This window comes from Globicephala melas, chromosome 4 (genome assembly GCF_963455315.2).
Source record: "Globicephala melas chromosome 4, mGloMel1.2, whole genome shotgun sequence".
NCBI classification, from domain to species: domain Eukaryota; kingdom Metazoa; phylum Chordata; class Mammalia; order Artiodactyla; family Delphinidae; genus Globicephala; species Globicephala melas.
The window spans coordinates 104,970,778-104,995,456 of record NC_083317.1 but is presented as its reverse complement, the minus strand read 5'-3'; the positions used below and the strand labels follow the sequence as shown (position 1 = coordinate 104,995,456).

At 38.7% G+C, this 24,679-nt stretch overlaps 1 protein-coding gene across 1 annotated transcript in view; it reads left to right on the top strand.

Annotated features, from left to right (window-relative positions):
• The window catches only part of SCHIP1 (schwannomin interacting protein 1), a 575,771-nt gene that overhangs the window by 29,170 nt on the left and 521,922 nt on the right, over nt 1–24,679 (top strand). The window lies entirely within an intron of this gene.

Sequence of the window (24,679 nt, the reverse complement as noted above, 5' to 3'; positions counted from 1 at the left end):
ATCCTCGTTTTTCAGATAAGAAAACCAAGATTCAGAGAGGTTAAGTTAACTAATGTTTTAAGTTAGTAAACTAGCTTGGTCTAATGGCAAGACCACGAATGCTATCTCCTTTAGCCATTTCCAAGTTCTCTTCTCTTTCCCTTTACAACCATATTTGTTAACCAAGTAACAAACTGCTCACTGAAATTCCACTTCAACGTGGTTTACTAGTGACTTGTCTGTGTGAAAGTTATTTAAAATGTATCTACACACTGAATATGCAATCGGTAGCTTCTTAACCAACCTTGAGCATGCTTTACTGGTCAGCAATACAGAAAGAAACACCACTGACCAGTTGTTTCTTTAACTACCCACTTAACTTGTGGGTGTTGATCACCATCTGTAGCATCCTTTTCCAGAGGCAGGGTAATACACATATGAATATATGAATAGTAATACTCAGTGGTATGCTGGTGAATCTGTAATAACCACTTTCTGAATAAAAGTCTTTGATTAGTAGTGTTTGCCAATTCCTGCGGTGTAAATAGTTCTACCGTGAGGAGTATTTAATAATGGTGGTGCTTAATGACTGTGTTTCAAAATTCGTAAAAATTTAGTTATCACGAACTAAGTGGTATGCTGGTTCCAGCACACCACTGAATTAGCTAACAGTTATTGAGCATTCACTCAGTGGTATACAACGCTCCAAGCGCTCAGAGGTATTATCTCAGTTAATCCTAAACACCTTATGTCCATTCTGCACATGTGGAAACTGGAATATCAAGTAAATTGCCCAAGAATGTGCCCTAAGTGTGGGAGCTGGGATTGTACTGGACACCTAAAACTGCTATCTTCCTTTATGAAAAATATGCAAATATCTCCTATTTTAGCTTTCTTTATTTCTAATAACTTAGAAGGACCTGGTTTGAATTTTGTCATCATATACCTTATGAAGAAAATGTATTTTTAAAATAAATATGTAATTTTCTACCTTAGTAGGATTAAGTACCAGGAAGGCAGGAGTCTGATCTTCTGGTATTTTTGTATACCTACTGTTTAGTTCAGTGCCCAGCATGTAGCAAAGACTCATAAGGAATGTTGAAAGAATGGAATATAATAATTCTTATCCCTTCATTAAAAGTTCTCTAAAACCTCTGTAAGGTATGTAAATGTATTTAAAATATCAAGTATTTTATGTTTATGTCGCTTGACAAAATAATACCACTCCTGGGAATTTATCCTTATGAACTAATTCAAAAGGAGAAAGAAAAAAAGCATTAGGCAAGAAAATGTTCATTGTAGTACCAGCTACATAGCAGAAAAATGAGACATACATAAATATCCAGAATAGTGATAAGTTAAATGACATTTCTTCAAATGAATGTTGTACAGCCAATAAAAAAGATGATGGAAAAATAAAGCAGGATACATTTGACTTGATCACATAACTCAGGGGCCATGTTACAAAGTGGCTAAGAGTACAGACTTCAGATTTGGACCCACCAGAACTCAATTCCAGGATCTTTTAACTGCCCATACAACCTAGGGCAAGTTGTTTACCTTTCCTAAGTGTCAGTCTCCCCTGTACAATGGGGACAATGCTCTCAGAGTCATTGTGGGGATTCAATGAGCAAGCATGGAAGTGCCCAGGACAGCACCTGGCACCCTGATCTATTACCCATGCAGATGGGCAAGGACTGGCAGGGAATGTGGATGAGGGAAAATAATTTATGCTTTTGGGTGGGGGGATTATGGATTATTTTTAGTTTAAAATTTTTATTATATGACATACATGCAATAAATAGCAACCAATTAAAAAAGAAAGTCACTTTTAAAATATCCTACAAATTAGCTTTAGTTCTGATTTAGACAGTCTTCTGTCCAAGCAAGTGAGGTCACTTGGTGAGTGCACCCTGGCTCCTCTCAGGGACCTCGCAAACAGAGCCAATGCTTCTACGCTTCCTGCCGCTCGTGATCTGTTGAGACCACCATTCAGTCGTTCACCCAATTTGCACCAAACATGTGGAAGAGACTTACTTTCATGCTACCAGGATACACATAGAGTCGTGCTCATCTGATAATGATGAAGGTGTGGCCTGGTCCTTTGGATTCCTACCCACGTGTGGAAGGTATCTTGTAACCTTCCAGGTTATCAGATCACACACTCCTGTTTCTCTTCTTCCTCTTTGTTTGTCTTCCTCTTATCAGACTGAAATTGGTAAAGATGAATGAAAGGTGCCTGCATTATCCCTCGACCTGCAAACAACTCGAAATATTTCCACGCCGAAACCTTAGTTCTCATAAATCTTATTTAGGTGAACACCTTGCTGGATCCACAGTGCAGTATTTGGATCACAGTTTTACTCAAAGTAAGATTGTTGGGTGCATAATATATCTGAAGTCATTATGGTAGAGTTCCGTGTAGCAACAATCAATAATAATTATCTTGGTATAAATTATTTTCATTCTTTAGGGCCTCAAGACTCAGAAATTTTTAGAGAAAATAGCCTTCTGAGTCTTCAACTCAAGCAGAAATAAAATCCAGAGTTAAGGGTAAGCTCAAGGCTTGTCACCACCTGCTTAAATGTGAGAGCAGAGCTTCGGGCATGCCCACGCCTGCTTGGATTCCTCTTATTAGTGGGGGCATTTAATTAAACCAAGACAGTCTTTCTGCCTGACCAGGGCAACTACTGATGAGAATAAAATTGATGCGAGATGAACAGTTAACAGCAGGAGATAGATACATGGGAGCAAGAAATAAAAAAGCTATAGTCAAACTGAAGAATATTTCTGTAGTATATTATATTTGAAATTTACTGCTGTGTCTAATAATCATCCCTCACTTCTCTCCAGCAGACATGTGACTTCATTATTTTAAATTTTGGAAGCTTTTGTTTTTGAAAAATGACAAAAATCTCGGTTCTCCATTCCTCATTAGGGTACATATTTAATTGTGTTCCTCTGTTCATTATCTTTGTTGCCATTCAACCAGAGGAGTGCTGGCAAAAATCATGTAAATGGCTATGTCTGGCTTTTCCAAGGTATTTAAAATTCTATTGTTGTTTCCATAAGCCACAGACAGTGGGTTATTTTTCATGGACAGACAGTGCATTCTTCTCTTGTGGTTTTTATGGACAGACTGTGTAAAATGATAACACAGTGAATGGGGTACCAGCTCTACTATATCCAGGGTTTAAATCAGCTATTTCAGACAGAAACTCAGTGTGGTAGAGCACGTTTCAAATAGGTTTGCAGGTACAGCTATCACACAGAATTTTAGCATCTTTTGTGGTTAATTCTCAAGAAAAGTTAATGACATTTTTCACATAAATTAGAGCTAAGGTGAGGGAGATTTCTGTAATGTAGGTTCAGGGGTGACCTGAATAAAATCAGTAAGATTTGGACGGCAGAATTAAAATAGAGATCTGATCCATCTTCAGAATGGCAAGGGTTTGGATTATTGTGGAAGGTAAAACTAGGGTAAATCTTCTACTTGCCTATTCATAGTCCCTTCCATGTCACATGATAGTTTTTCCAATGTTATAATACACCATATTCACTAAACTCATTTCCACACTCTCTCTTCCTGAAAGGGACATTTCTTCATTGCAGTTGTTTTCAAAGAATCTATTTTGAGGTTAATTTATAATTAACCCTAACTTAATCATAGTCGTTAAAGCTTCCACTTTGTTGTTTCTTTTTTAAACCTGTTGTCTAAACTAAAGTGATTTCTTAAAACTGTCTCTAAGGAGTGTGAAGAAATGTCTATTTGCAGTTAATGATCCAGAAAATCAAGAATTACCCCCAGTTTGACACTAAAGAATATTTTTTATCAGTTTGAAATTCTTTTTAATGGAAAAATTCACATGGAATTAATTTTTATGCATAGCTTTCAATACAAACTTAAATTCCTAGCTCCCCAGGTGTGACATATGATCAGATCTCTTTTCTAGTTGTGTTTCCTTTGGAATCCTAAGTTTGTACATAGATTCTCTTTATCCAAAACTATGATGGCCACACTTTTTATAATGATTGGTATTTAATAACCAGATTCATTACTCAATAAGTAATAAGAATGTCATATAACACATATGAAAATAGTTTCAAAAATCACTGAAAGAATTTCAGCACCATAGTCTACAGGCTTTCCATTCAATCTTTTTCTGATCAATGTGATTGATAAACTTGTAGAGAAATTATATTGTATAATACACCAGAGAGAAGGTACCGTATTTTTGGCCATCTAAAAAACAATAGGGGAAAAATGCATCTGCAGTTACTCATAAAGTATAATACTCTTGGTGATAAATCCATTTTATTCACTCTTTTATTTATGTCTCCTCTGCTCTTAAGAAGGGGATAAAGTGTCTTATCATTAGGATGACCATATAATTTATCATCCAAAATTTTGAGATTAATATTAATCATTGTACTGGGGCAACAGGCATAAAGTAGCACTGTCTCAAGAAAGCTGGAACATATATTTTCTCCACTTACCAAAAAGCTGAAAAAAGCAATAAAACCATAGCTTAGGCAACATAAGGAGGAATAATAAGGAAGAAGAAGTAAAAAACTATCCTGGAATACCTGCTTGGCTTTGATCTGTCTAGATACAACCTATATATCACTTAGCAGGTTAAGAGTTGGGAATCTCCTATATCACTCTTTCCTAAATAATTAGAAATACTGTATTAGTAAGGGTAGGGTAATTGCTGAAATAAAGAATTCAAGATCTCAATCGCATAAGACAATACATTTTTCTTTCTCATTCACATCACAGTCCAGTGTAGATTAATGATAAAGTGGTCTTTGGTGGGCCATGGCTCAGGAACCTAGGCAGACAGAGGTTACTTTCTCTTGAACTGGGGCAAACAGGGTAGCCTTGGGTATAAACATCCAGCAAAAAGTTGGGAGAAGAAAGAGGGTGTGGAGGATCTCATGGAACTTTTGTCATGTGCCAAATCTGAAAGCGACATGCATCACTTTCTCCCACATTCCACGGCCAAAACTCAATTGCATGACTCCATCTAACTTCAAGGGAGACTGGGGAATGTGGTCTGGCCGTCCACCAGGAGAAAGTGGAAATGGACTTTGGTGAACACATAGCAGTCTCCATCACTCTCCACCATTTTGGTTACCAGGTACTGATTTCACTCTTCCTCCTATACATAGAGTAAGGAAATCTCATATAGTTCCTGTGTGGAGCTCACACTCTAGAATCTTTTTATCAGCTTCAGATGTGGCTCCTTATGATCTGCTGACCTATGAATTAGAAAGACAGCTTATCGACTCCTCACCTGCCTTTTCCATACATTCAAAAACCATGATGGAACAGGGATAAACACCATGGCTGACATTTTCTGTAGGGAAAACAGATAATCAATAGTCAGCCAGAAAGCATTTTTCTTACTTTTGCTTTTACAGAACCTTGCATTATTCTTTAGCTTTAATCACAAATGTCATCGTCTTTCCTTTTTGCTGTTACTCCTCTTGAGAAATCACCAGAGTATTTGTATTATACTAAGAACACATTAAATCTGTTTGCTTTTTTGTAACTCAGATGAGCAACTTTGTAGCTACTTAGTAAGACCCTCTACAATCCTCATTATTTAAAGCATATAATGGAGTTAACAAGAAAAAGAGCTTCTTTATCAGTGGTTATAAGGATTACGGAAGAAGATTTATGAGCTCTAAAAGAGTTGAGAAAATTACTTCTGAACCAAGATATACAGGAAAGGAGGAAATTGTGTAGGAGCAAAGTTATTTGGTTTCCTGATATTCAAATTCTTGTAAACTGGCTTATATCTTTCTATGTCACCTTAAACTTTGGTATTCTAATTTTTGGTTTTATATTTAGTGCCTAGGAACCATAATGATATCACTTGATTTTGTTGGCACAATACCACTGCGGCAGAGAACTGGGAAAATGTGTGAAAGTCTGAAAATATTTATTGAAGATTTTTAATGCTTAAATAGATAGAAGAATAGCAAATAAGCAGTTTCATTTCTTAATTTTTAATCTCAAAATAATTTTAGAACCACAGAAGAGTTGCAACCATAGTGTAGAGACTTCCTACATACCCTTTACTCAGTTTCTTCTAATGTTAGCATCTAACATAACCATGGTACAATTTTCAGAAGTAAGAAATTAATTTGGTTGCTTCCATGTCCTGGCTATTGTAAATACAGCTGCAATGAACATTGTGGTACATGACTCTTTTTGAATTATGTTTTTCCCAGGGTATATGCCCAGTAGTGGGATTGCTGGGTCTTATGGTAGTTCTATATTTAGTTTTTTAAGGGGCCTCCATACTGTTCTCCATGGTGGCTGTATCAATTTACATTCCACCAGCAGTGCAAGAGGGTTCCCATTTCTCCCAAGAAGATATACAGATTGCCAACAAACACATGAAAGGATGCTCAACATCACTAATCATTAGAAAAATGCAGATCAAAACTACAATGAGGTATCACCTCACACCGGTCAGAACGGCCATCATCAAAAAGTCTACAAACAGGGCTTCCCTGGTGCCGCAGTTGTTAGGAGTCCGCCTGCTGATGTAGGGGACGTGGGTTCGTGCCCCGGTCCGGGAGGATCCCACATGCCGCGGAGTGGCTGGGCCCGCGAGCCGTGGCCGCTGAGCCTGCGCGTCCGGAGCCTGTGCTCCGCAGTGGGAGAGACCGCGGCAGTGAGAGGCCCGCGTACCGTAAAAAAAAAAAAAAAAAAAAAAAAGTCTACAAACAATAAATGCTGGAGAGGGTGTGGAGAAAAGGGAACCCTCTTACAGTGTTGGTAGGAATGTAAATTGATACAGCCACTATGGAGAACAGTATGGAGCTTCCTCAAAAAACTAAAAATAGAACTACCATACGACCCAGCAATCCCACTACTGGGCAGATACCCTGAGAAAACCATAATTCAAAGAGTCATGTACCACAATATTCATTGCAGTACTGTTTACAATAGCCAGGACATGGAAGCAACCTAAATGTCCATCGATAGATTAATGGATAAAGAAGATGTGGCACATATATACGATGGAATATTACTCAGCCATAAAGAGAAACGAAATTGAGTTATCTGTAGTGAAGTGGATGGACCTAGAGTCTGTCATACAGAGTGAAGTAAGTCAGAAAGGGAAAAACAAATACCATATGCTAACACATATATATGGAATCTAAAAAAAAAAAGGTTCTGAAGAACCTAGGGGCAGGACAGGAATAAAGACGCAGACATAGAGAATGGACTTGAGGACACGGGGAGAAGGAAGGGTAAGCTGGGACTAAGTGAGAGAGTGGCATGGACATATATACACTACCAAATGTAAAATAGATAGCTAGTGGGAAGCAGCCGCATAGCACAGGGAGATCGGCTCGGTGCTTTGTGACCACCTAGAGGGATGGGATAGGGAGAGTGGGAGGGAGACGCAAGAGGGAAGAGATATGGGGATATATGTATATGTATAGCTGATTCACTTTGTTGTAAAGCAGAAACTAACACACCATTGTAAAGCAATTATACTCCAATAAAGATGTTAAAAAAAAGAAATTGATTTGGTATAATATGATTAACCAAGCCACAGGCTTTATTTGGCTCTCATGTCCTTTTTCTGTACCAGGATCTGATCCAGGAGCCCATGCTGCCTTTTTTTTTTTTTAAGGTTTTTTTGATGTGGACCATATTTAAAGTCTTTATTGGATTTGTTACAATATTGCTGCTGTTTTATGTTTTGATTTTTTGGCCGTGAGGCATGTGGGATCTTAGCTTCCCCACTGGGGATGGAATCCGCACCCCCTGCATTGGAAGGCAAATTCTTAACCACTGGACCACCTGGGAAGTCCCCCATGCTGCATTTTGTTGTCATGTCTCCTTAGACTCCTCCAATCTGTGTCTATTACTCATTTTTCCTCATCTTCCATCACCTTACCTCTTTTGAAGAATATTTTCATGTATTTTGTAGAATGCCTCAAATTTTTGGTTTTTATGACTTTTTCTTGGGGTAAGACTTAAGGTCGTGGAATTTGAGGAAGAATACCACAGAGAGAGTGCCTGCCTCCTATCATATAGGGAGCCTTATTACATTCAACTGACTTATCACTAGTGATGTTGTCTTTGATCATATGGGTAAGTGGTACCTGTCAGGTTTTTCCATTGTAAAGATACTTTCTCTTTGTCATTAATAAACATTTTGTGGGAGACACTTTGTGTTAGTGTTTGTATCTCATCTCTCACTACAGGTACCTGCTTTCCTCCAGATTCTGGGTAGTTACTTGCCCTGCAACCTCAGCAGTCTGATGGTTAAGAGAAAATTTGTTAACTTTGTTTGTTTGTTCAGCATTTTTGTTATAAGTTTGAGAGCATTGCTGTTTCCACCTCTCAACAGAAACCAAAATCCAATATTTGAGGTTTAAATACATGCTCTTAATATTAACTATCACGTTAGTTGTCATGGTGATTGATACTCCAACATTCATTCTATTCCAGAAGATTAGTCTTAGTCAAATTTTATCACCCCATTTCTCCTGCCAGTGTTTGGTTTTGGAATAGGATGTGACTCGCTTTTGTCCAATGAGATAGGAGGGAAAGTGTGCTATAGTCCTCCTAAGGAAAATTTCTTTCTCTTAATAAAAGGAAATAAGTAAAAGATAGTTCACCTTCTGCCTCTGGGTTTATCTATTTCTGGATGTATTGCCTGAAACTATGACCATCATCTTGTTTCCAGTATGAAAATAAAGCCAATACAGAGGACAACAGAACAAAAAAGTGGAAAGAACCAGATCTTTATTGGCATTTCTCAGCTGCTATTCCAGCCAACCATGGAATCAAGCCTATTTGTGGTTTTCTACTACGTATTATTGGGTTTATTGTTTAAGCTCAATTTGAGCCTTGGTATTTCAATTACTTGGACCCAATGACTTGTAACTGCTATCACCACTATAAGTGAAGTATGATTTTTGTGCAGATATGCTACAATCTGTTTATCCATTCTACTGTTCGTGGGCATTCAAGTTGTTTCCAGTTTTTAGCTTTTAGGAACAGTACTGTTATGAATATTCCAGTACACATCTTGTACTGAATATGTCCACATTTGTTTTGTGTATACACCTAAGAATGAAATTTCTCAGTTATAAAGGATGTGCATGTTCAGCTTTAATACATACTACTAGATACTTTTCTAAAGGTGTTACATCAATTTACCCTCTCAACAGAAATGTATGAGAGTTACAGTTGTTCCATGTCCTTGTCAACATTTGGTATTATCAGTCTTTTCATTTAGGCATTGTGATATGTGTGTATGTGTAGTGATATCACATTGTGATTAATGTTATTTATATATGTATTAATATTTATATTCATATCCATTCTATATCAATTTCTGTATATTTTTTTATCATTTTAGAATCATAGCCTGAGTGTAAATTGTTGGGAGACCACCAAAAGACAGTTAATATTCATGCAAACTAAAGATCTTTACACTGTACGTGAAAGTAAGGTGGTGAAAAGAGACAGATATTAAGCTTAAGTGTATGTTGTTCAATGAATAAGCTCTAGTCCATTTCTAAGGGTAGAGCTGTTTGTAAAGTAGAATAACAAGATAAAACAAAAGGCAGAAACTGCTTCAGCTTGTAATATGAGAAATGAAACTTACTAACCAATGGGAGAGATATAAAAAGGCACAATGGAAAGAAGGGTCTTCATCAAATGATTTGCTCTTTTTGGGCTCATCTGTAAAGTGAAGAAGAGTTAGATGATTTCCATATTCTTTTCACCCTGTCTGTAGTATTCTGTGTTTATTGATTTTCTCCTCAAGAATTTTCATTATATTCTTTTAACACAAGTATTGATTGTCATCCACACAAAATCCTGAGACCAACTGTGGGATCAGGAGGGCACCCTTAGGTTCAAATCATTTCCCATGATCATTGGAGAACAGGTGTCCCGATGAAGTATCTCTTTGGCTCATATCTAAATGTGGGCAGGGGTGATATGGACACTTCTCTGGAGAAAAAGCTTCATTTTTTCTTTATGTTGAAACTCATACTTGTGAGCAGTAATATTAACCTGAAATAAATAGACTGCCAGATATTTCTCCAGCAAAGATGGAGATCTTTATTCGGGATCAGCAGAGAATTGCAGTTCAGTATCTGCGACCATGGCAAGCCACATGCAAGTTCCCCCACAGCAAGGGAAGAGAGCTCTTTTATAAAGGGGAAAAGGAAGTTGACAGGGATATAGTTAACAAAGAGTCCATGGCTTTTCACTGGCTGAGTCCTTGCCAGGAAAGAAGAGTCTTTCTTCTTCCTTTTGTTCTCTGCTATAGTCATAGGGCATGAAAGCTCCCCCTTCCGGTCTCCTGACTCTATTTAGTTGAGGTTTCTGTTTATTAATTTTTTTTTTTTTACAGTAGTAAAGGTCACTGTTTCAGAAGTTGGAGCATGAAAATCCCTAGATGTTGTTTTTGAGAGGAGAGAGCTAACTGTTAAGACAGACAAATAACTATTTGGGCTTCAAAATCCCCTGACAAAAGCATATCTGCAAGTTGGTAACCAAAATACCTGTTATAAATGTCTAGCAAGCTTGTGTGTTTGTTTAGAGTATGCTTTTAAGATCATGGATTGTGGCTGAGAACTGGGCTGGATCACTGTCCAGTGAATATGCTGCAAGTTCTCTTAAAATGTCAGCAGGGACAACTTTTCTTGGGCAATGATGTTAATATTTAAAATCTGTTTGTATAAGCAGTTATCTTCTCTGACATTAATGCCAAATTTTCCATTTGCTTTGAAATCTGTTGCTCTTTCTGAAAACGTTCATCCACGTGTTGCTTTCTAGTTTTCAAGTGTAATTAATGATAAAAGCATTTCCTCCTCTTTTATAATCATGGTTTACTCTTCGTTTGAATGTATCAGGCAGTACTTAATGTTGGCCAATTAAGTGTTACAGCATGTCACAGGTTTGCTCTGTTGATGCTCTAATAGCATACCCCTGTGGCACAGATAATGAGACATGGATTTGCTTTGCAACCTGGTTCTGGTGGTTCAACTCTATACATCTAATGCAAGCTCAGGGCCTCTTGGCATTTTGAACTCAAGGGTCATTTATTTTGGACATATGCTGGTGAATCCTGATGTTTCCTAAAAATAGTATAACCTTGGCTGGTTGCATCATGGCCGTACCTATTTGTGAAGTGCATTTTTGTTTTAGGATATTTTCTTAATTTCTATAATTTTCAAAAATGCACAGAGGGCAGCATGGAATGATTGTATACCGTGGAGTATCATGGATGTGCTTCTAATGTCAGCTCCCTTATTTACCAACCAGGTGACCTTTGGAAATTCATTTAATCTCTCTCTCCGCCATCTGAAAAATAAAGGCAATGGCATCTACCAGGGAGGGTTTTTGCAGATTTAGATATAAGAAATTTAAAGTATCTGGCACAAAGTGAGCTCTCAGTACTCTGTGGTTATTTTAATTATAAGAAACATCCCTCTTCCTTAGTGACAAACCTTCCAACTTTCTGCAGTAACATGCTTTCTTCATTTCAACTGGATAAATAACTGGGAATCTGAGAAGTAAAAACTAATGATATTTTAGAGATGACTGAATATAAAGAAATGTTTTTTTTCTTTTATGAAGCAGGTTCTGTTAAGATAAATACTTAAATATGAAGAAATTATGCAAATGATTTATCCTTTCAGGCAAGAATTGAAGTGGAAAAAAGTGGATTTTTATTTTTAAAAACTATTTTTTTTTTTTTTTTTTTTTTGCCGTACGCGGGCCTCTCACTGTTGTGGCCTCTCCCGTTGCGGAGCACAGGCTCCGGACGCGCAGGCTCAGCGGCCATGGCTCACGGGCCCAGCTGCTCCTCAGCATGTGGAATCTTCCCGGACCGGGGCACGAACCCGTGTCCCCCTCATCGGCAGGCAGACTCTCAACCACTGCACCACCAGGGAAGCCCTAAAAACTATTCTTTTATTGACTTTTAATTTCCTTTTTAAAAAAAGCTGTCCTATTTGGAGAAGATAAAGTCATTTCCCACTCAGATAAAATAAAAAGGACATTTTAAAAACATAGTACATATTAATCCAACTATATAAATAATAACTTCAAATGGGAATAATTAAAAAAAGAGGGGGACATCTTTAAGGTTTCTACACAATGGCATGCATCCTAAACATTGTTATGGAATAATAAAGATTTTGATATTTCTTTCAGTCATCCTCTTGACTTACAATGATGTGATTTTGACATTATACTTGCTAATTCTTTTGACACCTGGGAAATACATCATTTAGTGAGCTACTTTTTTCTAGGTAGTATTTTAGTCAGAGAATACAGGCTCTTTTGCTCCGTATGCATTTTATCTGTGTGGAAGCGTTATTCCGCACTACATCCTTGCCAATGGTTCCTATCAGTTTGCCCAGGCAGAAGACACCAAAGTTGTGTAGCAGTTGGGGCAGAATTAGAGGACTAGATTTGAGTGATTAATTAATAAAACTTAAGTCTAGCTTCCTAACCCTGGGTGTGAGACGCTAGGGCTCCTGAATTGTCTAATTTGCATCGAGCACCTACTATGTGGCAAACGCCATTTAGGTGCTCCAGAAGTATCAGTTAACAAAACAGACAAAAATCTGCAGAGTCTATGTTCTGATGTAAAGGCCGTCATTTATACTTGTAGTGAGAATAGAATAAAGTCAAAATTATTGTATAGGAGCAGACACTGACATCTTAACATGGTCACTCTGTCTCTGACATCTTGCAATTTACTGGAAGCCTTGGGATTCTGAGTCCATTTGGCTACCACTCTCTTATAACCCAGCTCTGTTGTCAGGGTCCAAGGGAGCAGTCCCTCCCACCCCTGCTACCTCTCACCTACAGTGCTGAATGTCTGAATGTCTCTGACAGCCACAAGGTCACACCAGGAGGTGAGACTGAGCCTGTGTCTAAGCTTCCAAATGAAAAGAACATTCAGCAGAAGGTCAGGCCAGGCTCCACCTGAGCTCATTCCTCCGTAGTGGCTCTGCCAGACAATTCAGTCCTGAACAGCATTTTCCTCTTTGCCAGACCTAAGGATTATCAGGGATGCTTCTTAAACAGGCTGAGTCAGGGCAGGAATCTGTACTTGTACGAACACCCTTCCCCAGTGCCTCCCTGCCCTGGTAATGGTGATGCAGGGCATCTAACTGACCTTTGAGAAACACTTCGGGCTCTGATCTTCCCTGAGGTGGGAAAAAAAGTGCTGGGAGAGGGACACAGTTCCCTTACAATAATGTGGCTGTTAGTGAACAGATACTTAGCTATGGAACTGTTTTAAATGAGAAATTTAGAGAACTTCTCTGTCTGTGACGCAGTGATCACCAGAGTTCATTTGTCCCTCTTTGTCACTGACTGCTCCAGCTGTAACTACGTTATTCAAAGGGCAACATTCCTGATAGTGGAGGTCTGGGAAGCCACAATGCATATAATTATGGGTCTCCACACAAAGGATTAGCATTAAAGTTATTTTTGTAATACTTTGCTCTATTTTTAAGACTGGATTTTATATATTGAATCAAGTTTCTTTGTGGAAAAATGGCCACTCTTCTGTTACTCCAGGTGTTGCAAAAGTTAGATTTTTTAAAAATTTATTTATTTAAACAGATAATTCATAAACATAATACAAAATTAAAAGAAACAAAAGGATAAACATGTGTAGTAATTTTGCACTGTTTTTATTTCTCAGTCCTTCAATTCATTTCCCCTGAACAACCATTCTTAGCAGTTTCTTGTGACTAGATTTAGATGTTATTTAAGCATATATGATTGTATATGATTGTATGTACATCGTTTGCTTCTTGTTTTTTCATTTATTCTGTTTTTTCCTTAATGATGTGATTGGTGATACCTTGGTGATTGATCCATGTGCACACACATATCTACCTCTCTCTTGTTAGTAGTTACACAGTATTCCATCTACAGATGAACCATAATTTATTTTACTAGTTTCTTATTGATGGACATTTGAGTTGTCTTTAGTTTTTTGCTACTTAAAGCAAAGCTAGAATGAATATGCTTTTACATACACCTTTGCACATTGTGGAAATAGACAAAGACCAACCAAATGAGAAAAACCAAGCCTATCTATCCAGGTTTGCTATAGCAAGGGAGTCAGGCACTCTCATTTACATTTTTGCAGAGACTCAAAGGCCGGCAGAGGAGTAGGAAGGCTTTAGAGTGGAGAAAAGGAAGGCTTCAGGTATGACCTGATTGGAGGCTGTTGGCTCAAGGAGGCAGGAGGTGGGCTAGCTAGAAGTGCGGCATTCTATATAATTGATCAAGGAAGCAAATTTGGCTTTTTCTGATTGGTCCTAAGTTGGAAGTGGGGATAAAAATTAGGTGAGCTCTCAGTTATTAACCAAGTCCTGGACACATTGAGCTGATTGTTACAGAAGTTATTGTTTAGCTTCCTGGATTGTCTGGCTTCCTGCAAGTCTGACTTATAGCAGGTTGGCTACCTGGGCTGTTTATTGGAGGCAAACGGGTTGGCTTCCTGTGCAGGCTGCTGCAGGCTGTGGGTAGAGTTTTAATTTTATATATAGCCCAAACATTGTCCACTTGCATATTCAATCTCTCAATACATATGAGAATATATATTAGGTATATATAAGACAAATTCCTAAAAGTGGAATTTCTGAGTCAAAGATATATGTTATTAGTTTATATATATTTTGTCAGTTTGGGTCCCATAAATTTTGATGAACTTTTATAGTCCTTGCACCTTTGTGGGGATATAACAGGGTGTATTAGCAACTTTTTCATCTTTGTCCAGTCTGATAGTTAACAAATAGTATCTCAGTGTAGTTTGAGGTTGAGGGTTTTCTTTTCAAGTGTTAAATCATGTTTTTACTTCTCTGTGAATTGTCTATTCACAGAGCATATTTTAAGGTGTTCCCAGTCCAGGAAAGGTACTAATAACAGAGTAAATCTCAGGAATTTGGAATTATCACCTTGAAAATTCAACCTAGAAGCAGGATAGGGCAAGAGATCTACTCTTTTAGCAAATTTCAAGTACATAACACAGTATCGTTAGCTGTCATCACCATGCCACCCATTAGATCCCTGGAACTTATGAATCTTATCATAAAAAGTTTATCATGAAAGTTATCTTATCATAAAAAGTTTATCATGAAAGTTTGTTCCTTTTGATCAACATCTCCCCTCTTCCCCCCACCCCAACCCCTGGCAACCACCAATGTACTCTCTTTTTCTATCAGTTTTAATTTTTAGTCCACATATAAGTGAGATTATACAGTATTTGTTTTTTTCTGTTCCACCTATCTCACTTAGCATAATGACCTCAAGACTCATCCATGTTGTTGCAGATGGCAAAATATCCTTCTTTTTTATGGCTGAAAAATATTCCATTCTGTATATTGGATAGATATGATTTGTATATGATGATATATATGTTTCTGATGTGACCCACATTTTTTAATCTAAAACAACTTATGTTGTTTCCAGGTACACAGGCTTTGAAGTTGAGCAACCAAAGTTATGAGCAACCAGCTCAGCCACTCATGACCCTGAGGGAAGGAGTAAACTTTCTCATCCTTCTCTTCCTCATTGGTTCAATGGCGCTATTCAGAAATTCTTGCAGGGCAGAGTGCTTAGCACAGTGCCTGGAATGTTGTAAGTGCCCAATAACTGTTGGCTCAGGTTCTCCCCTTGGGTATCTAGAGGACTTTCTAGTCACCTGGAAATCTAGGTAATACTTTTATTTTTAGCAAAGATTTCAAGTCAAGCTCTTGTGAACATGAGTCATAGACCCTAAAGCTTTCTAAGTTGGCAGGATTTCTTTAAGTAAAGAGTCCTAGTAATACCCTGGGAAGGAGTGGGGGATGGGAGCCATGGCAGATGTGTGTGGAGTAATTTTATTGTAAATGCAAATTAGTTTTCCTGTCATTTGCTAGCAAGCCCACTGTTTATAATAACTGTTTGTAATGAATCAGGCTGATATTTTGTTCGTGCATTTTCCCTTGAGGCTTTAATTACTCTGCTCCTATGTTTTATGGTTACGTGTTGTGGAATGAGACTGGTGGAAATACAATCCTATTTTATAGCCTCCACAGAAATGAGAGGCAGAGAAAAACAGCAAAAGAAGCAAATTAGTGGTCAGAAAGAGTTCCAGGAAAGAGAGGGGTGCTCCTCCAGCCAGGCCTGGAAAATGTATGGGGAAGATGAAAGATGGTCCAGAAAGTGTCCATCAATGAAGTGGTTGAGCAAAATTAAAAATATACCAAAGGTTATGTTGGTTGGGCTTGGTTAGGTGAAAGCCTTGGGTGACTTCAACTGAATGGCCGTACAACTCAGCAGATACTTATTGATACCTACTATGTCCCAGATTCTTTATAAGCCAAAGCTGCGCTATTCAATATGATAGTCATTAGTCAAATGTGCCTATTTGAATTTAAATTACTTAAAATTAAATAAAATTGAAGCATTCAGTTCCTCAGTTGTGCACATCTCAAGTTCTTAAGCCACAAAACACGTGGCTAGTGGCTACTGTATTGGGCAGCATAGAGCATTTTATTCATTACCAAAAGTTCTACTGGGCAGTAGTGCCCTGGAGGTACATGGATGGCAAGAGATGTGTCCTGCCCTTGAGAAATTTATAGTCTTGGAAGGCAGATGAACATGTCGAAATAAATTAATTACTGAGGTGTGATAGAGGTACGTCACAGACTGTTGCAGGAGCTGGGGCTAGGACAAGGAGGCTTAAAATAGATGTTGATCTATAGGAGGATGAATGAAGAGCAGAAAAGCTTCATTGAAGGTGGAAAAGAGACCTGAGGTCTTAAAGGTGAGTGGGTTTTCCCCAGGTGGACAAGGATAGAGGAGAACATTATGAACAAAGCAGTAGAAATGCAAATCAAGGAAGGGTGAAGCAGCATGGACTGCTCAGGAAGATTCCCTGGTCTAGCATGGCTGGAGGATGTGTGTAGTCCAGCACAGCCAGAACTAAGCCCAGGGAGGTTGCCAATGGGTCAGCGTTTTGCATGTGTCTTTGGTCAAGTCAGTTTCCTCATGTGTAAAATGAGACTTACCTCCAACTCACAGGGACAATAAGAGGATGAAATAATGTAATGAAGGTAAACCAGCCAGCACAGTTCCTGGTACATAGAAAGTATCTAACAAATCGTTGTTTTGGTCTTATTGTTGCAAAAGAAACAAAATGAGTGAGGCTCATCTGTGCCCTCAGAGACTCATTAATGTCTTAATCAACTAATTAACTGATGTTCCTTAATGTTGAGTGGGAACATGTGAATGAGTAGGACAAGGACACAAGTACTATGGTACACAGACACAGACAGACACACACACACACACACACAGACACACACAGAGACACACAGACACACACACACACACACACACAGACATAATCTCACTTGCCCAAAGAGATATTCTAAGCTACAAGGGGGTACTGGCATCATGTAACCTGTGTGTGTACAGGGGAGTGTTTGTTGTGGATTAGTTTTGAGGAAACAGGCATGCTTAAATGTAGAGAATTGATTGAATCAAGGAGTAGGTAATGTTGACATAGAGAAAGAAAATAAAGGTGGTCCCCAATGGAGTCATGAGGCAGAAAAAGATAAACACCCACCGACCTTCCTTCTCTCCTAGGGGCTGCGGGCTCCTCAGCCAGGAGGTTGCATGAAAGAAGGGCATGGCAGGTTCTTCGTGAGGGTGGCTAGCCTGGGATGTGGGGCACTAGCTCTGGATTTCCTATTTATTTATATGAAAGCCTTCTGTGCTCTGATTTTACACCAAACCTAATTATTTTCTGTGGCCGTCATCTCACTCCCATTTTTTTCTTTCTCACGTTTCTTGTTTTCTCTTAACAATTGAAAATTGCGTTTATATAGTGAATTAGAACTCTAGTTCTGGTTGTAAATCTATAGCAGTGTTGCCCAGTTGAAGACTGTCAGCTCCCGCATGCCAGTGGAAGAAAAAGTGGGGGCATAAGCACCCTTAGTATTAACAAAACAAAACAAAACAAAAAAACCGACAAGCTTTGGCTAGATCGCTATCAAATCAGGGATGGTGGCAGTGGTTATGTTCTGTTGATTGATAGCTCTGAGTAGATTTGTTTATCTCTGATTAATAAAGCATTGGAAAAGTAATTGTCAATATGTGCAGTGTGACACATGAAATCTTTCAAAATACCAGGCCTATGGATGGAAGTTAAAGGGACATTAGGACATAAACAGCCTGGGAGTCACTGGCCTGTAGCAGAACTGTTGTGGTACATGGAAGGGTAAAACCAGCCACATTATCTTTTCTTTAAGATTTTTGAAGGATGATCACAATTTGACACATTTTCTCCTGAGTTTGGGAGTAGACCATTATCAAAGTCTCCATAGAGCAAGAATGCCTTTTTCTGTCTCTACATGTTATTTAGACACGTAATTGGAGCAATGGCTTCCTGTACGATTACACAGTAGTCTGGAAATCATTTGTCATAACACATGTAGTAAGAATGGCAGATGACTCTAATGACCATAAATGTGTGAGATCTGCTGTAGTCCTAGAATTCCAGACCTAAATTTTCTTCAAGTCAAATTAGTAGTTTGTTTCTGTTTTTTCTTTTGGTGCGGTTGAGGTATTTTAATAAATATTTAACTTAGAACATTCCACTTAAAATTTTTAATCTTTGTAGGTTTATAGTATTGCAATTCCGCTGTCAAAATGACAGATACTGATACGTATTTTAAGGTAATCTTATATGATTATTTTTCAGTGCATCGTATCAATCAATGGCCCCGACAGGCCATAAAATGTTACAGCTCCTAAAGAACCAGTAAATACTCAATTCTCAAGGTACAGCAGAAGAGCTATAAATTAAATTGATTACATAACTATAAAATAATTAGTCCAGTATTTCCAGACAACTTTGTTTGAGAACTTCTCGGCCACAGATCACTGTCTGAAAAGGAAGTGGTACTAAGTCTATCTGGTTTCACACACTGTGCTTGAATTTTTTTCTTTTTTACTTTATGTCCCAATATCTCTCCTCTTATCCCGTCCTTAGAATGAGTTTATTTCCTCTTCTGGCTTCAACAGTCTCATATATGCAGGTAGCTTCTAAATTTGTGTCTCCTACCCAGACATCTCTTTCACTACACAGATCCTTGTGCTCTGAAGCCATTGGGCATTGCTTGGATGGGATCTCCCCTTATACACAGATGCTGAGACCAGGGTTTGAGTGTGAGTAGTTAATTTGGACAGGTTTCCCAGAATGCTCCAGTGGAAGAGTGAGGAAGTGATACAGGGATTAAGCGTTTGTCATAAGGCAGAATACCACTTGTGTGCAACTGGGGTTTAGTCCCAGTGCGGATGGGGAACCCTGGGAGGCAGCATACCAGGCACCTTAGATTCACCCTCCCCTAGAGGGCTTAGGGAGCTGGGTTGAACTTTAACTCCTTTAACTCCTCTGTCAGTGCCTGAAGCTGCTTCAGGGAGTAACTCCCATCACATTGGTTTGGATGCTGATGAACATAGGGGAGAGGAAGCTCTCGGGTGGAAAGACACAGGTGCATGCACAAGGGGGTGTGGGCAGTGCACCACCACATCTGGGACTGCCCATTCCACGGAATGGCACAAGGATCCATCCACCTCTGCATATCCAAACCTGGCTCCCCAAACTTGTTTTTTCTCCACACCCTGAGGAATGTGCTACAGTTTACTCCTAGTTCCAGGCAGGAACCAAACCCCCTCTGGCCTTCTCAGGGACCGAATCTTATCAATGTTGCCTCTTTAGTAGATCCTGATTCTGTCCCCTTTTTTCTCTCAGCACTGGCACTATATTACATTAGACCCTTATTATTTTCCCCACACTTCCCTACATTAGCCCCCTGGCTGGCTCTCTACCAGTTACACCTGTCTACCAGCCTTTCTCCTTCCAGTTCCAAAACGTAGATCCGGCCATGTCCCTTCTCCGCTTAAAATCGTTAATGACCACCCCGGGTGGAGTGTAAACTCCTGGCAATGCACGCAAGGCCCTTTATGGTATCACCACTCTCATCCCAGATCACCTCCTCACCTCACCATTCAGTCAGGCCACGCTGAGTTGCTGCAGCCTTAATGCACAGCACAGGCACTCTACACAGGCCCCACCAGGACAACTTATCGTGTCCCCTCCCGAGGGTGCCTCGTCCTGACTCCTCACCTGGCAGGGCTGCACCTGCTCGCGTCCCTTAACACTCCAGTGTTACTGGCTACTTATTTGTCCATCTCCTCACTCAGCTCTGAGTGAGGGCAGAGGCTAATTAGTCTCAGCCTCTAGATCCTAGCACAGTACCTGCTTATGTGGGTGCTCAATAAATATTTGTTGAGTTAATTAACTTGCCCAAGTTATTTTCTTTACTCCTCAAAGCAGTCCTATAAGATTGTATTATTATCCTTACAGATAAAAATGTTGAGGTCAAGTAGGTTAAACTCCTTGCTCAAGATCACAGAGCTAGTGAATGATCAAATCAGGATTTGAACTCAAATCTGCCTCCAAAGTCCATACTGTTTCCATTAAATAGTGTTAATTTTTAGCATCGTAAAGCATTGCACGTTTCCTCTATTTCACCCTTTATGAATTTAAAGAGAATTACCTGAAGTTTAAATTTTTTCTAGAAATGAGTATGTTCACGGTTAGCTTCTTCTAGAAATAAAATATTCAGCCACCAGCAATACAAGACCTACAAGGTTCGGTGCAGAGTTTGCTGAGAGTAGCCTGAGACTTTGTAGTGGAACTTTAATATATGGGGGTTAGATCATGAAAATGAATATCATGGTTAGATTGTGATGCCTCTGAGGTTATGGAATTTAATAAGCATCAGTCAGTTTGACAGTCAAGAGGATATATGTGAGGGCCTTGGGGGGTGGGCAGAGTGAGGAGATTCGGAAATACGAACAGTAAATTTTCATACGTCACTGATTGTGGAAATGAAATGATTACCCATCAATTCCAAAGCAGTTAAATGGATCTGTTTCTGGATTTTTAGTGCACTATTTATGTATCCAATATGTATCCAGCTACTTGTGAACCACAGTCCATGTTTGCCAGTCAGCATCAGTTTCAGTATATGCTGGAAATACACAGTGGTCATTGGATTTAGAAATAAGTAAGTAAGCAACAAAAAAGAAGGGATAATACTGAAAGAATGCTACTTTTGAAATAAAGCATGTACCTTGGAAATTATAAGTAAATAATTTCCAAAGATAAAATTAGGTCAGCCTCACAGGAGTATTTTTTTTTATGTTGTGAAACTTAAAATGCAAAGTTATTTACAAAAGCTATTAAATTATCCATAAATCCAAAGTTGCAAAACTATGTTTTCTTTATATCCATTTAAGCTCTGGGTCCGCTGAATCCCTGATGCAAAATATAAGACTTGGGAAATTTAAGCATTCTATGAGAATTTAGGAGATGAATAAATGACAAAATTAAGGTAAGACAGTTAATATAGTACATGAAATATGGTAAATAATCGGTAAATGTGTGCTCCAATTATCATTAATATTACTATAGTAAAAGACAATTACTGAATGAGATCTTATTCTTCTGTGATGCTCATATTAGTCAATGTCCACCTATTAGCAGTTATACACACACACACACACACCACTGACTCTTCCTATGAGACAAATTAAATTCATGATCTATAAAGTCCTCACAGTTCCATCCTCAAAGAACACAGCAGACACAAATGACTAATAAAAGACATCAAAGACTATTCTTATACATATGGACCTTACAAAATCTACTTTAAAGGTATTTGCTTGAATACAACCTTTAGGTTGAATTTTTGTAGTAGTCTGATATCACCATAATGCAATAGGATCCCTTCCCCATAAACACTGTTCATAAAATATATATATATATATATATATATATTAAATTGGAGGCAGTAAGTACTAATATTCATGAGATTTCTCAACTAAACATTAAAATTTAGGAGGTTATTAATGGCTCTTTCATTCTGATAGACTGGTCTTAAACCCAAATGCTTAATTCTGAATTCTCAGAATAAATGACATCCTTCCAGGTGAATCAAAAAAAGATAATTAATAGAAAAGAAAGGAAGTATTAAAAACATTCCTACTGGCGTTTTTGAAACTAGAGGACTGTAGCTTAGTTACACCTGCGCAGAACGGGTGATTGCCACACCTACCACACCTTTCCCAATCACCTTTCCCCACGCTCCCCATGCTCCCAACACTCCCTATGCCTTAGATGGCCCTGCTGCATTATCCTTTATCCCATAAATACCCCAGCCCCTTGTCTTCTGGGAACCAGATTTGAGATTTGTTCTCCTGTCTTCTCTTTGGCTGCCTTGTGAATAAACCCTGTCTTTGCTGCAAACCTCGGATGTCTCAGCGTTTTGGCTTGCTGTGTTTCTGACAAACGGAACCTGGCTCAGATAAATTGCCCAGCAAAGAAAAATCCAACCTACCAGTCAGATTTTTACCACAGTTGCTTATGAGTCTTGGTGTTCTGGCAGGGTGTCAGGCCTGAGCCTCTGGGGTGGGAGAGCCAAGTTCAGGACACTGGACCACCAGAGAGACCTCACGGCCCCACATAATATCAATCAGCAAGAGCTCTCCCAAAGATCTCTGTCTCAACACTAAGACCCAGCTCCACTCAACAACCAGCAAGCTCCAGTGCTGGACACCCCATGCCAAACAACTAGCAAGAGAGGAACATAAACACACCCATTAGCAGAGAGGCTGCCTAAAATCAAGCTAAGTTCACAGACACCCCAAAACACACCACCAGATGCAGTCCTGCCCACCAGAAATACAAGATCCAGCCTCACCCAACAGAACACAGGCTCCAGTCCCCTCCACCAGGAAGCCTACACAAGCCACTGAACCAACCTTACTCACTGGGGGCAGAAACAAAAAACAATGGGAGCTACGAACTTGCAGCCAGCGAAAAGGAGACCCCAAACACAGGAAGTTAAGCAAAATGAGAAGACAGAGAAATATGCAGCAGATGAAGGAGCATGGTAAAAACCCACCACACCAAACAAATGAAGAGGAAATAGGCAGTCTACCCGAAAAAGAATGTAGAGTAATAATAGTAAACATGATCCAAAGTCTTGGAAATAGAATGGAGAAAATACAAGAAACGTTTAACAAGGACCTAGAAGAACTAAAGAGCAAACAAACAACGATGAACAACACAATAAATGAAATAAAAATTTCTCTAGAAGGAATCAATAGCAAAATAACTAAAGCAGAAGAACGGATAAGTGACCTGGAAGATAAAATAGAGGAAATAACTGCCACAGAGCAGAATATAGAAACAAGAATGAAAAGAATTGAGGACAGTCTCAGAGAACTCTGGGACAAAATTAAAGGCACCAACATTCAAATTATATGGGTCCTAGAAGAAGAAGAGAAAAAGAGAGGGACTGAGAAAATATTTGAAGAGATTATAGTTGAAAACTTCCCTAATATGGGAAAAGAAATAGTCAATCAAGTCCTGGAAGTGCAGAGAGTCCATACAGGGTAAATCCAAGGAGAAACGCGCCATAAACATATTAATCAAGCTACCAAAATTAAATACAAAGAAAAAGTATTAAAAGCAGCAAGGGAAAAGCAACAAATAACATACAAGGGAATCCCCATAAGGTTAACAGCTGACCTTTCAGGAGAAACTCGGCAAGCCCGAAGGGAGAGCAGGACATATTTAAAATGATGAAAGGGAAAAACCGACAACCAAGATTAGTCTACCCAGCATGGATCTCATTCAGATTTGATGGAGAAATTAAAACCTTTACAGACAAGCAAAAGCTAAGAGAATTCAGCACCACCAAACCAGCTTTACAACAAATGCTAAAGGAACTTCTCTAGGCAGGAAACACAAGAGGAGGAAAAGACCTACAATAACAAACCCAAAACAATTAAGAAAATGGTAACAGGAACATACATATCGATAATTACCTTAAATGTAAATGGATTAAATGCTCCAACTAAAAGACATAGACTGAATGGATACAAAAACAAGATGCTTATATATGCTGTCTACAAGAGACCCACTTCAGACCTAGGGACACATACAGACTGAAAGTGAGGGGTTGGAAAAAGATATTCCATGCAAATGGAAATCAAAAGAAAGCTAGAGTAGCAATTCTCATATCATACAAAATAGACTTTAAAATAGAGACTATTAGAAGAGACAAAGAAGGACACTACATAAAGATCAAGGGATAAGTCCAAGAAGATAAAACAATTGTAAATATTTATGCACCCAACATAGGAGCACCCCAATGCATAAGGCAAATGCTAACAGCCATAAAAGGAGAAATCAACAGTAACACAATCACAGTAGGGGGCTTTAACACCCCACTTTCACCAATGAACAGATCAACCAAAATGAAAATAAATAGGGAAACACAAGCTTTAAATGATACATTAAACAAGATGGATTTAATTGGTATTTATAGGACACTCCATTCAAAAACAACAGAATACACTTTCTTCTCAACTGCTCATGGAACATTCTCCAGGATAGATCATATCTTGAGTCACAAATCAAGCCTTGGTAAATTTAAGAAAATTGAAATTGTGTCAAGTATCTTTCCTTACCACAGTGCTATAAGACTAGATATCAATTGCAGGAAAAAACCTGTAAAATATACTAACACATGGAGGCTAAACAAT